We start from the raw sequence: 14,082 nt of genomic DNA on the forward strand, positions 1-14,082 counted from the left end.
ACCTTCTGTTGAAAAGTTGTGATTGATGTTTTCGAAGCGGTCAAATGATGTTTCCTTCCAGGTACTGAAATTTCAATGAATTCCGAGTAAAGAATAATTTCAACGCTCGGAACAAATTGTAGCCGAGAACTTTTCGATCTCGATTATTGAATAAATCCAATTGCCATTTAATTTAAAACACCGTGGATAACCTTATGCGGGAACCAGCTAATTTAACTAATCAGATCCGAGATGAATCAAATTATCATCGACTCTTTAGTTAATCCGGTGACTCATCTTCCGGCAGGTAGAAGGTGGTTGACTTTCGGTAGCAAGGTCACGAAAATGAAATACTGCGTCGAAAAAAAAGATACTCATAAATTTATCTTTCCAATTAACACTTAGCTTAATAGCTTAGAACGATAAACAGACTCCAGGATGAGTTGTACGTGTGTCAAGATGTCTACGGCAACGACGACAACACGGGGTGGGGCCAAGTAACCAAGCAAGTGAGCGCGGTATTAAAATGGGAAAAACCGGATGTTGATGCTTGGCGCGGGTTCAACAGCCAGCCGGTGGTGAGAGAGAAAAAAATGTAGAAAAGTTTTTCACCTTGTACGGCCACGGTGGAAACTTTTCAATCCGGCGTAATTTTCGTTCAACGAAAGAGGATCATAAATCTTCTCCGGAACTCGTAAAATTATATCTTTTATATCTTAATCGGGCTGAAACGTCACGCGTGGTAGTGGCCAGGGTAGTTGTGATACATACTTTGTAGCTCACTTCAGCAGTCGCATACAATTGGCGAGATAATAAAGCTTACGAAGGAATTTACATAATTTTCCACTTCTGAAGTAGGTTTTCGTGTCGATCGGCAACGCGCACAGTCCCCGTTAGGATTCGGTGCGACCAGTGCAACTCGGCTAATGGCGTCCAATGTTGTTATCAGGTCGTATGTTTGCTCCATTTTTTTAGCTTCTTTGTTTGTATTTAGGTTGATATAAGCACCATTTTTTCAAATTTACTAGTATTCCATTGATATAACCTTCTGTCGGATCGTTTCGATTTCTCAGAAGTAGTACTTCTCCGGCGAACGACCGCAACTTGGTTAAAGCCGGGTATAAATAAATGACATAAAAAAGTAGTACTTTACACGCTCTACCGATAATTTTTAAGCTGTAATGAATAGTTTCTCATAATTTTTAGGTTATCGCATGAATGCTTCCCTCTTAAATATTATGATTACGGTGAAAGCTATTCACACCGATTTTTTTGGAAAAAAGGTTATGGTTGGCAGGCACAATATGAGAATGTGTAAAAAAATCTTCTATGTTCTTCACAACTGACACACTGAATGCCAAAGTCTAATATTCGGCCGCTTGAACACATCTTTATTCTATCGGGATTATGATGGAATTGTCACTATTAAAAAAAAGGCCTTTGACTGACCGGAAATATCAGAGAACAAATGAGGCCAACAGATAACCTTCGAAAAAACTAGAAGAATTGGTCTAAAGTTCAAGCAAAAATCATAGGAGAAACTTTTATGGAAATGCTAGCATTTCAGCATGCGGGAAATTTAAGGAGAAAATTTATAAAAGATGCTTTACTAATCAGGAATTAGAATAAATTGGCTCAAATGGCACGTTCCCCTGGTTGTTCGTAGATTTTTGCATTGCATGACATCTCATCATTTGCCTGATCAGAAGGGAAGGATAAACGGAACATGGAGAGGAATTTTGCAACGGATGAAGTGGGAAAACAGCACAAATCAAAGAGAAACAACTTGTTCTGTACCCCCGAAAGGATGCGGAACGATCTACACTTGTGCCAAAATGCACATTGAATACAACCTCCAGCCCCCAAAAGAATTTAGAAGTGACAATATTCTGCGTTCCCGGAAAGCTGCAGAACGATACACAATATTTATGAGCAGAAGTAAATTTGGCACACCATAAGGGATGCCAAACAATCTCTTAAAACACTTTAAGGTCGTCACCACATTGGGTGAGAAACGATTGAATATCCTTCAATTTTAGCTCCCCATACACAGATTCAACCGTGTATGAACCAAAAACCGGAATACGAAGTTGTGTCAATGCGTGAGAGTTGATATGAAGTATCGTAATCGAATTCACAAAATTCTCACGAATAATACTCAGCACGTTGAATAATAGTCATGTGATGGTTGAGTTAGCAATGTCAGAGCTATGAAAGTTGAGAGTTGACTGAAAAAAAATAAAATCAGTTATCGACGTTTTATGCATTTCAAAAACTAAGCAAGAAAACCGGATAGCTCGCGTATTTTCGGAAATGCGCTTGAAAACCGCGTAACTTCGAAAATCTGCGTAAAGACCTCAGTATACTACAATGAAGCATTGAAAAATTCGGTAGACAAACAAAATAGTGTATTAAAAGGCTGTCCCAGAAAGTATGGACGCACTTTGATTTTGCTGTAAATAATTCACAAATTTAGATTTTCAAATTTTATTCGATATACAGATAATATTAGTCTACAACAACAGAATATTATTCTCAACATTTGCTACTTAACCATTGTAGACTAGCTGGCGCACCTTCTTGGCAATGTTCCTCATTAAATTCCTTACAGACTTCTTGGCGACAAGTTTTGACACTTTTTCCCAATCTTTTTCGAACTGTTGAATGGTTTCGGCTGCCGAGAAATGTTTCCTAAGATGTGCCTTTGTTAATGCCCAAAATTCCTCAATTGGTCGAAGTTGTGGGAAATTTGGTGGATTCATGTCTTTTGGGACGAAAGTGACATTTTTCGTAGTATACCATTCTACCGTTGATTTCGAGTAGTGGCAAGAAGCAAGATCTGGCCAGAAGACAACAGGATCCTTGTGGCTTCGAATCATGGGTAGAAGTCGTTTTTGTAAACATTCCTTGATGTATATTTCGCTGTTCATTGAAGCAGTGGTGATGAAGGGTTTCGGAATCTTACCGCAGCTACAAATTGCTTGCCAGAACATAGCTTTCTTACCAAATTTTTCGAGTTCAATCGTTGTCTCGGACTGGTTTAACACTTGCCCTTCTCGCACCGTATAATATTGTGGTCCCGGCAAGGATTTGTAAACGAATTTCACGTAGGTTTCGTCGTCCATGATTATGCAGTTCAAATTTCCAGCAAGAATCGTATTGTACAACTTTCGAACCCTCGGCCTGATCGATGCTTCTTGTTTCGGACTACGTTTTGGTTGTTTCTGCTTCTCATAGATTCGAAGATTCAAACGTTCTGTAGCACGAAGAACATTTGACTTCGAAGTGCCAACTTTTTTGCCACATCCCGAACTGAAACCTCCTTCTTTTGCTCGAACGCTTTCAGTATACGTTTATCCAACTGAGGGTTAGCAGGACCTTTTCTTCGACCTGTTTTCGAAGACAAATTAACATGGCATGCAACGGAAAAAAATCAGTAATACACAGACAACCTCAAATCATTTCCATCGTTTTGACTGAAGCTACAAATCTCTTGCATAAGTATATAAGCAAAACCTTGGTATTACATTCCTTTTATGAAATTTGGTATTTCTATTTAAGCAGACCTCGCAGCTGTTTCATAGCGTACAAAACCATTGCATGGCTGGTGCTACGATCGTACTGATAGAAAGAATTCTTCCAGGTCGGGGCTCAAACATTCGGCAATTGGCTTGTAAGAGCAGTGTTTTCTGCATGGAACTGCCAACTATTTATTTCAATCTGTACAAAATCTATCTCGAAAAATCTATTTTGTGAGGACAAGGTTTGCGAGCAAAAAAAAAGATCGCTCCACCTAGTTTAACCCTATGGAACCAAACAAAAACTGAAACGATTCAACAAAGCCAAAAACTGCGGGGTAAAGTGTGTTTAAAAAATTATATAGCGATATTACACGTTTTGAGTCCGTGGGGTGGAGGTAATGATAGTAAAAATAAATGGTGATTTTTACTGGTACTTTTTGGCAACATTGTTTTTGACGGATCATACGTGAATCGTGTCTTGCGTCATTGTCAAACTTGTTCAGTTTAATCAAAAATTTAATCATGAATCGTCGTTTGGTCTATAATTTAATCATGAATAGGCGATGTCTAAGTTGGAGTTTTATCGAAAAATTGTGTTCAGCGACTAAGCTCATTTCTGGTTGAATTGATACGTCAACAAGCAAAATTGCCACGGCCAACATTTGCATGAAATCATCTTCAAAAATTAAATTATATTGATCGTTCTATCAATTCCAAGAAAAGCATCATCAATTTTATCAATTTTTTGGAAATCAAATCCTATAGGGGAGACCGGGCTAGTTGGCCGAATTTCGCTTTCGGAATTTCTGTACGCTTTCTGGTTAGACATTTTGATAAACGCTTTGCTCTGTCATGAAGATCAGGAAAATAATTGTTAACAATCAAATGCGGAGAAAAAAACTAACCCCAGGGCCGGGGAAAGTTGGCCGAGTTTTGAAAGATATGTGAAACACATCAGTTGTATCAATAAACGTTTTCATTAGTTAAAAAAGTCTGTATGCATCATTTTTAATATGTAAGTACGTGAAAAAAAACTTCCCTTTTTGGTTTTTGAGTCTTTTTAACTATTCTGGAATTAGTTTCGACCGCATTAGTGAAATTTTTCAGTTTTCTTTCTACCTTTTCCTCCACCAGCGTTCGCGCTTACGCTTGGTTTCATTTTTTACTCCCCCAATGCTGCTTTTATTAGAGAATTGTTAAAATTTTGGATTAATTCGGGATTCACAACCTTGACGCTCCTCCGAATCAGCCTTGGGGAGAGGTCTGTTATTTTCAGGATGGCTTACGTCTGCAACAGATTCTGTACTGATGAACGAGATTTGTTCGGGGCTGGGTCAATCGGCGAGAAACCCTGACAAGAGCTCTTAATGCTAAAAGTTTTGATGGCATTTGATGCAAAAAAATATGGAATCATATTTTCTATTGACAATTTCCAACTTATAATGATTCTAATCTCTTATTTCTTTTTGTCAATGATTTTAATTTATTTCCATTACTTATTTCTCTTGTATATTTTTCTTTATGATCATCAATATAAACATACAATCAAATTTCGTCCAAAATAAGAATAACATTTCACGAACATCCAAATGCACTTTACTCTAAGCGACCAATGAATGTTTTCGAGAACAATCACGATTAAAAAAAGTAAAAGTAGGGTTATACTGAAAACCTATATGCCATTTTGTAAAGTTTTGAATACCCGTTCCATTGGTACCATGTTCTTGGAAATCAAATATAAATTGATCCTCGTTACACGTATTACTTTACAGAAACAGAAATTTACTCACCAGTGCCGACTCCACCAGTGCAGTGCTCCACCAAAATCATTATAGATGTCGCCACTGCGCACAATAGCCTTTTCAGAAAAGCTGCTCTTCCAAACGACCGTTCGGCCAACTAGCCCCGGTCTCCCCTACCTCTTAAAAAATCTCCCCTTATTTTTGCTGTTTGTATAAAATGATAGATAGTTGCCAAAACGCCATGTACTTTTTCTCGAGCTAACGATCAACATCCTAGGTTCAGAATTCATGGCTAGAAAATAGTTCTGTCGATGATCCTATCGTCTGTATATAAAAACTTCCGCCAAACAATCGGGGAAAATCAACAAACCGCACAGTAATGGAACTCAATTTGAAGTTGCAGGTCGGTCGGTAAATACGGGCAACAACAGTATGTTCGTCTGGGATCAGGGTCATTTCGCCGAAAGCCATTTTGCCGAAAGGGTCATTTCGCCGAAAGTCATTCGCCGAAAGCCATTTTGCCGGAAGGATCATTTCGCCGAATTTGTCATTATTCTTGATATCGTAATTGAAATTGATAAAAAAAAACAAATAAAAAATGATTATGTCTACTCTCGTTTTGTTGACCTACAATCGTGATTCTGATATGATCCAGAGACTTGAATAATTTTTGTAGATTTATTCATGATTCTCAGAGCGGAATTCCCAAAATAACTTGTTGGCTTTATTAGTGTACCTATCAGGCATTTGTTTGCGGAATTTTCCGATAACTGAGTGTAGATGGAAAAATATCTAATGCGGCTTCGCCACATCGTTTTGTTTGTATGCTATCCGACTTCGCTACCGCTCGTTCGGACCTAACTTTGAGTAGACCTGGCAAACGAGGCGGTTATAGGTTTATATGCAAGAGGCCGCCGCTTCCTCAGCTGGCGTCGCCTCGACGGCTTTGTGCCACCGAGCTATCTTGGCTTCGGTTATGTGGCTGTGTCACATGCGAAGATATAAAATCAAAAAGATATTTTTGACCCTAGAAAAATTACCCTTTCGGCGAAATGGCTTTTTCGACGAAATGACCCTTTCGACGAAACGACTTTCGGCGAAATGACCCATTTGGCGAAACGACTTTCATCGAAATTCGTCTGGGCTGCCAGCTTCAAACATTTTCATAGGATTTAATTTGGACTGTTTGAGTTACTGAGTATAGAGCATAAAATTTACTTCTAGTAAATATTGTAGCAACTTTTAAAGCGTTTTCATCACAATTCACGCTTTTAAAGTCGATGGCCCTCATAACTGCATATCTACCGTACCTTTTGAAATTTTGAACACTATTTCTGTACAAAGTTTACGAGGCTACGCAGGAGTGTATTTTCAAATTATTGCTAGTAATTTTTATTCTATAATAACAAAAAAAACCTTTTTATCGGAAATCATCGCGCTTGAATAATTCAAAGAGATACAAAAAAAATGAAATTTCGAAGACGTTTACATCATGTGTAAGTTTAATTTTTCCTAAGATTGTAGTTTTCGTAGAAGAATGAACACAACTAGAAATTTTACATAAAAAAGACACTTCTGATCAAAATTGTTCTATGCCTTACCTAGTAAACCTTACAGATTTTGATTCGATTTCACAATAATGTATCACTATAGTTACCACAAGCACAACTTTTTGATCATCACAAGGAAAATCATTTGATTTCACTACGAAACATTTTAATTTATATTTTGACGTAAATTATAGCACCGTTGGTTATTCACTAAATTTATATAATCTGACGAGTTAACTATTTTTATAAAATCACTGTTTGTTCAATCTCCGATCAAAATCATCTTTTGGGTGGCCTGAAGAACGTTACTTACAGCAGGCGGCACAATCCGTAGCACAATAAACACAATATTTTCCTACATCCGATCAAAGGGTTACATATAATACTGTACAAACACAACCCGCATGACACATGATTTGTCACGAGCATTCCGTGACTTTGAGTTACATTTAGCTTCCATCCATTTGTTAGATTGGAATAATGCATGTGGATTGACCATGCATAAATTCATAAGCCACGGGCCGGGGCGTGGGACCAACTGTTTATGCACAACCGAGATGGTGCAAAATCCGATTATGGCTAGACTGGCTGAGCTTTGGCGTTGCCATGCCAGAACGGTTCTTATTTACGCAATTGCTGGAGCCAAATAGGCGCCGCCTGCTGGGCGATACCGACTACATCATACCTATACCAGTGGCAGCAGTGACGAATTCCGAAGGTTGCTTGGAGTTACAATTGGAACTTTATCAGAAATTTGTTTTCGTTTTAGTGTGACCCTGATGTTTGCGTTTCACAGAATACATGATATTGATATTTCTATGTCTGTATACATTTTGAAAGCTGGAAAGGTAACCTATTTGAAAAAATATCTTGGTTGTTTGTATGATGTATGAACTAATGTTTAAAGTCAACATTCTGTCTCCACATTACAATTTCATTACCAACAGGACATAATCAGTTAGATATGATGGAAGAGAAGCGGGCTAGGTGTTTCGGGGACTAGATTAGTCCTAATAGGAGGAAAGAAGAAGCCGCTCCTAGTCAGCGAATTGTTAATGATAGGAAGTTGGTATTTAAACTCTTTCTATCTAATACGTTTCTACTATGAACCCTGACTATCCCTTCCCTAATTTATAGTAAATGTAGAAATATTCGAGATTATGGCAAAATATACAACTAATCATTGATAATGCTTATTTGGGAACGGGACAGAGGGTCAAAAAAATTCATCTGGATCGAAAGGCGAATGACCTTAAGATTAAAATCTCTATTATCAAAAAGTACCAAAATACTTATTTGTGACCATCGAGTATTAGGAATTCTGAATATCGATCGATCTACAACAGGAAAGTTTGTATAGATCTCATAAGATACATATTAAATGAATAACATGAAAAATAAATATGTTGTATATGTTGACAATGTTTTATACATAGTCAAAACATAACGACACATCGTTTAATTTTACTAGCAAAGCGACTAGATGATTCGCCAAACTTGAAGTAATCTTCGACAGTGGTGAACGTTCACAAGCGGCTATCTGGTCATTATACCCGAAAAGAGCCCTGTGGAATCTGTGCTGAAGCAGATTTACATTGCGTTGTGTTCTACTCGGTGTCCGAAAACTCCCTTCAGAATGAACGATGAACATTGCTTGTTTAATTCTTCGGCGACGTTACAAAGTATCGATTCCAATTAGTTTTCATCTATCCGTATAGAGTGTCGGAGTGCTAAACGTACGAAGTGTTTTTGAACACGTTCAATTCGCATTCACCACGAAATTTGATGAAGAAATCAAACAACTAACGCGTTCCTAAGGATTGGCCGAACCAGTGAACAAATCCAAGCCTTCAAACAGCGTAGGTCTTTAAAATCTTTAACGATTTTAGAAATGAACCCAATTGACGTATTAATGATTAGTGATCGCTGTAGATCGAATGTCAATTTTTCATTCATTTGTATTTACGAATCTTTCACCTGGTTCACTCTAGTCAATACTGATCCACCAATGCAGTGGTCGAGTTTAACAGTATGCATATTATAACGTGATCACGTTTGAAACGTTGATAAATAGTTTATTCATGCAGTACCAATCGACAGAGTTATAGTTGCTTTTGAAATCGCCGACAATCATCCACAGTTCGAACCACGAGATACAATTTTAAGTCATTTGCATAGATCAATTTGAAACTATCTCCCGAAGCCAGAAAAACATCGTTAAAAAGCAATGTGAATAGCGATGGTCTCACATTACTGCCTTGTGGACGTTTTGGGTGCACACGGTTGCTTGAACCGATGTGTGAGAGCTGTGATGAAGAATGATTTTGGGTCTTGCGTTTCTTTTCTTTATTTCACGAGAAACTTCTGGCAATGGATTGGTATACCAATCAGAATTCACGGTCTTGCGATCCTCTAAAGCAACGGTAGCAATATGTCTGTTTATACAGTTGCGGAAAATCGTTTCTTTTACATTTTCTTGTTGATTAACATTTCAAAACCTGGGATCGATGATGATTCTACAAAATCTACAACAGGATCTACCGTTTCTTTTCAAACTTGGAACATACTTTCTATAAAATGTTTTTCACCTCAAAATTGGCGGAAAATTTAGCGTAAAACCGCCAAATTTAGCGTGTTGAAAAATCAAAATAATAACTGGATAACGACGGAGGGGGGAGAAATAACTTAACCTTTATATGAATTTAAGAACATTTTTGATTCCAGATAATTCTACGCCGAGTTATCGTGTTTACCGCGCAACCTGATTCTCAAAAGAGGTTTTTGAGGAATGCTCTGTTACTGCCTTATTTTTCAATATTAATTTACGGAAACTTAACTAAATATTCTTTAAATGATGCTTTGTAATGTAAAAAAAGTTTGAATAAATGTGCTTAAGCTGTTTTTCGGTAAAAACCTACAAAACAAGTATTTTTTTATTCAAATTATCTTTTAATCTTTCAATTTAATTATTTTAATAATATTTTAAAAAACATAAAATACATTTCTTAAGGTAATTTATGTTTATTTTTTTGTATGTGGTAGATGAAGTGCAATATAAAACACTGTCAAAGTTTTAGAATGGAGTAATAATACTATTTTTCAACAATTTTTTTTTTATAACACTTAATTTCAAATAAAAAAGATATAATAATTATAATTATAAATAAACCCAAATAACAATCCGAATATCGTGAAAACAGCCGAAAAATTTTTCTTTTAAACGACTGTATCTCGAGAACGGTAGTAGATAGCAAAAATTTGATCATCTTTTTTATTGGAAATTTTGCGTTTTTAAAAAAAATTGAGTTTATTGAGAAATATTCAAAAAATTTTTTAAAAATTACATTAATGTGTTAAAATGTTTAAAATTAAAATAGTTTAAACAACTTTTACAAATATTATTTCTATATTCAAAAAATTTTACAGTGTTTTATTTAGGATAACTCAGCTACAACACACAAAAAAATTAAAAATAAATCAGCAATACTTTTTTGAGATATTTGACGTTTAAGTGTTATTAATAAAGTAAAACTTTTTTTAATACACCTAGTGATGTAATGATGCCTTTCTCATATTACTCATTACACCATAAATATTACCGTGAAATTCACAAAAACAACTGTTTATGGAATAGAAATAGGAAAAATTTATTCGAACCTAATCTCACATACCCTACAAATCCTGTTTACCCTGTAGTACCTGAAATAGTATCCACAACAAATTTAGGAATTTCGTATGAAACTGTAAGATTTTTCCTTTGTTCATTTAAGTTTGTGAAAATCGATATGACCATCTTGAAGTAAGTTTGGTGTTTTGCTGTTTTCAATCACCATTTCAAATTCTTTCGAAACCGGATTCAGATGACCGGAATAGCTGAAGTTGGTTTGCTTGCCAGCAACCAATATGACCTCCAAATTGGAACAGTTTTGAACCTAGTTAAACTTAGGTTTACTATCTCATGCTCTATTTCGAGTAAACCAATTAAACGAAATTAAACAAATAAAACGAACCTGCGTTTCTGTTACTTTTGCATATGTAAGTAAATCTAAACAGCATGAATCAGTAGCATAAAACATGTAGTAGGATTATTATTATTATTATTATTATTATTATTATTATTATTATTATTATTATTATTATTATTATTATTATTATTATTATTATTATTATTATTATTATTATTATTATTATTATTATTATTATTATTATTATTATTATTATTATTATTATTATTATTATTATTATTGTGCAATACCGACTGTGAAAATTGCATATTATTTTCAAATAAACTTCAATTCATTGACCTTCTTTAATTTAATTTTATAACATTTATTTTACAGTACCGTCTTTTACCAAATATAACACACTAGTAGCAAATATCCGTAACCGTTTCGTTTTCTCTATAGCGTGTAGGAAATAGAACAAAGCATGCATCGTTCGTTTTGTGTTTTCTTCTTCCACGTTACATGGTATTGTATTGTCATTCGATATGCCAGTTTGAAAGCTTCGACACTAATCGCCCTATAACTGCGGAACCGGAAGTTGGATCCGGATGAAATTTCATAGTAGCTTTAGTGATAATATGAGCTTTAATTCAAATCAAGATTTGTGAAAATCGGTTCAAGCATCGCAGAGAAATCGAAGTGAATTCTATTTTTGGAGTTTTTCATCACCACTTTCGGTGCTTCCGGAACTGGAAAAGGTGGGACCAGTAGTGCCGAATTAAGTTTTTATACCCGCAACAAGTATAAGTAACAAGCTCTGCAAATTAGAAAAAAATATCAGACAGTTTAATGGGATTTGTTCCTGTTTTTGACCATCGTTCGTGAAAAAATACTAATGAAAGTGGTAATTTTCTTCTAATCACACTTTAGTTCCGGAACCGGAAGTTAGATCCGGGTAAAATGTTCTGAAAATTATTAAGAAACTATAATACCTTTCATTTGAATCTTAGTTTGCGAAAATCGGTTGAGCTATTTCAAAGATAATTGAGTGCAAACTATTACTAATTTTTTTGCATATTACCATATAACTCCGGAACCGAAAGTCGGATCCAAATGAAATTCAATAGCAGGCTATGGGACCATAATACCTTTCATTTGAATCTTAGTTTGCAAAAATCGCTTCAGCCATCTCTGAAAAAAGTAAGTGTAAATTTTTTCCATTTTTACCTTTTTTTATAAATATAAAAAAAATAGGTATAGAATTCGCTCAAAGTTTAGAAAAATTTCCCGAGGCCCGGAGGGCCGAATGTCATATACCAATCGATTCAGCTCGACGAACTGAACAAATGTCCTTGTGTGTGTGTGTGTGTGTGTGTATGTGTATGTGTGTTGTCAACTAAGAGCTCGAGATCTCAGAGATGGCTGGACCGATTTTGATCAAACTAGTCGCAAATGAAAGGTCTCCTCGTCACCCAGAACGCTATAGAATGGTTTTGAGATTGGATGTTTACTTTTTGAGTTATAGTTTTATGTCAAAATGTTTTTTGACAGTATCTGTCACAATTGACCTTGAAAACAGAATATATTTTCAGACTTAGATTCCGCACGGTAATACCTATTCAACAAGCCATAGATTGTAAAATCTATCCATTTTTAACAGAGATATCGAAATTTTTGTGTAAGCGACTTTTTCCCCTATTCCAGCAGTAGAAGTTTTGAGCGCTGTCTGGCAAAGAAATGCTTGGGAGCAACATAAAACACGATTTTTTATACTGTTACATACATTTGTTTCTAAGTACCCAAAAGACTGTGTACAGCATGATATTTTGCCTCGGACCGATTTTAGCACGGTTCGTTTTTGGCAACATAATCATTCGAATATGCCATATGTAAAACAGATGATGGCAGAATTTTCGAACTGAAAGCAATTCCATAATTATATTGATTCAAACTACTTACAGCAATAAATGCTGGAAGAACATAACAGCCATATACCATTCGAATCAGTTCGTCGAGATTAGCAAATGCGGGTGTGACAAATAATTTCACTCAATTTTTTTCGGAGATGATTCAACCATTTTCTACAAACTTAGATTCATATAAAAAGTCGTATGCTCAAAAACAAGGTTCCTGAATTATGTTTGGTTCCGACCTCTGGTTCCGGAGCTACAGGATGATATGTGAAACGAAATTAAAACTGTGTAGCTCATTTTTCTCGTAGATGGCTGAACCGATCTAAGATTCAAATGAAATCTAGGAATCATCTAAGATTCAAATGAAAAGTTTTAAGATTCTATAAAACATCTTGTTTTTCAGTCAGATCCAACTTTCGGTTTCGGAGGTACAGGGTGATTAGTATAAAAATGTCTATTTCACATAAATTAATCAGGTTTATCGGGATAGCAGATTTGGATAGTCGATAACCAAATGAACTTATTTCAGTTTTAGCGGGATTCAGTTTTCGATTCGGAAGGTACCCAAAAATTCAATTCGCACTACAATTTCTCAAAGATGTCTACACTGATTTTCAAACATTTTGAAACAAATGTATACTTTACAGCTACTCAGGTGAATTTGTCTGACTTCGGCTACACCAAATTTCGAATTCCGGTTCCAGTGTCGAATCGTTTCTCAAAGTTGAATCGTTATCTAAAAAAAAAAAAAAGCCAAATCGAATTTCAGAAACAGAAGTTCAAATTAAAATAAATCCAATTTTATCCAATTCTGACTAGCGATTCAGGAATTGTAGGATGATGAATTTTTAAAATTCAAAGCGATATAGAAGATGACAGTCCCGAAAACCCTTGAAGTTGGACTCAAAAATATTGTAATTTATTCGTCATATGGCCATACGAATCGGTTTGGGTTATGCTGGTTCCTGAATACCGGCTCTGGAAGTACCTTAAATAATCGTAAACTCTAAAGTGGAACTTTCTTCGACACATCATGGAATGTATAATCGATTGGCCCACCTTAAGATTCAAATTCGATCCGATTTGCAGTTTCGACATTACAGAGTAAAGAGTGAATAAAATCTCAAATTGTCGCTTAAAACGACGGTCATTGAAATAATGTCATGAAAACTGAAAAACCGAAGAAAATCCATGCAAAAAACAAATGCGGATTCATAAAAAAGGTATCATCTCACTACTAGGTGGATTAAGCACGTTTTTTCTATACATACCACCCTATATCTCCGGAATCAGAAATCGGATCGGGATGAAATTTAATAGCAGGCTATGGGATCATTTCATTTAAGTTTTAGTTTTGTGAAAATCGGCTCAGCCACCTCTGAAAAAAGTGAGTGCATATTTTCGATACATGCATTTTTTATTTGAAATACATA

General features: G+C 35.6%; 1 protein-coding gene across 3 annotated transcripts in view; it reads right to left on the bottom strand.

The window, feature by feature from the left end:
• Positions 1-14,082, bottom strand: part of LOC131432499 (galactosylgalactosylxylosylprotein 3-beta-glucuronosyltransferase P) — a 184,041-nt gene that overhangs the window by 117,625 nt on the left and 52,334 nt on the right. The window contains exon 1 of one of the 3 annotated variants that reach the window (XM_058598814.1): positions 6,844-7,080. The exons of the other annotated variants lie outside the window; for them this stretch is intronic. The gene's annotated coding sequence lies outside the window, so the exon portion shown is untranslated. Of the gene's footprint in view, positions 1-6,843; positions 7,081-14,082 lie in introns of those variants that run through there. 3 annotated transcript variants of the gene reach the window in all.

This window comes from Malaya genurostris, chromosome 2 (genome assembly GCF_030247185.1).
Source record: "Malaya genurostris strain Urasoe2022 chromosome 2, Malgen_1.1, whole genome shotgun sequence".
NCBI lineage: Eukaryota > Metazoa > Arthropoda > Insecta > Diptera > Culicidae > Malaya > Malaya genurostris.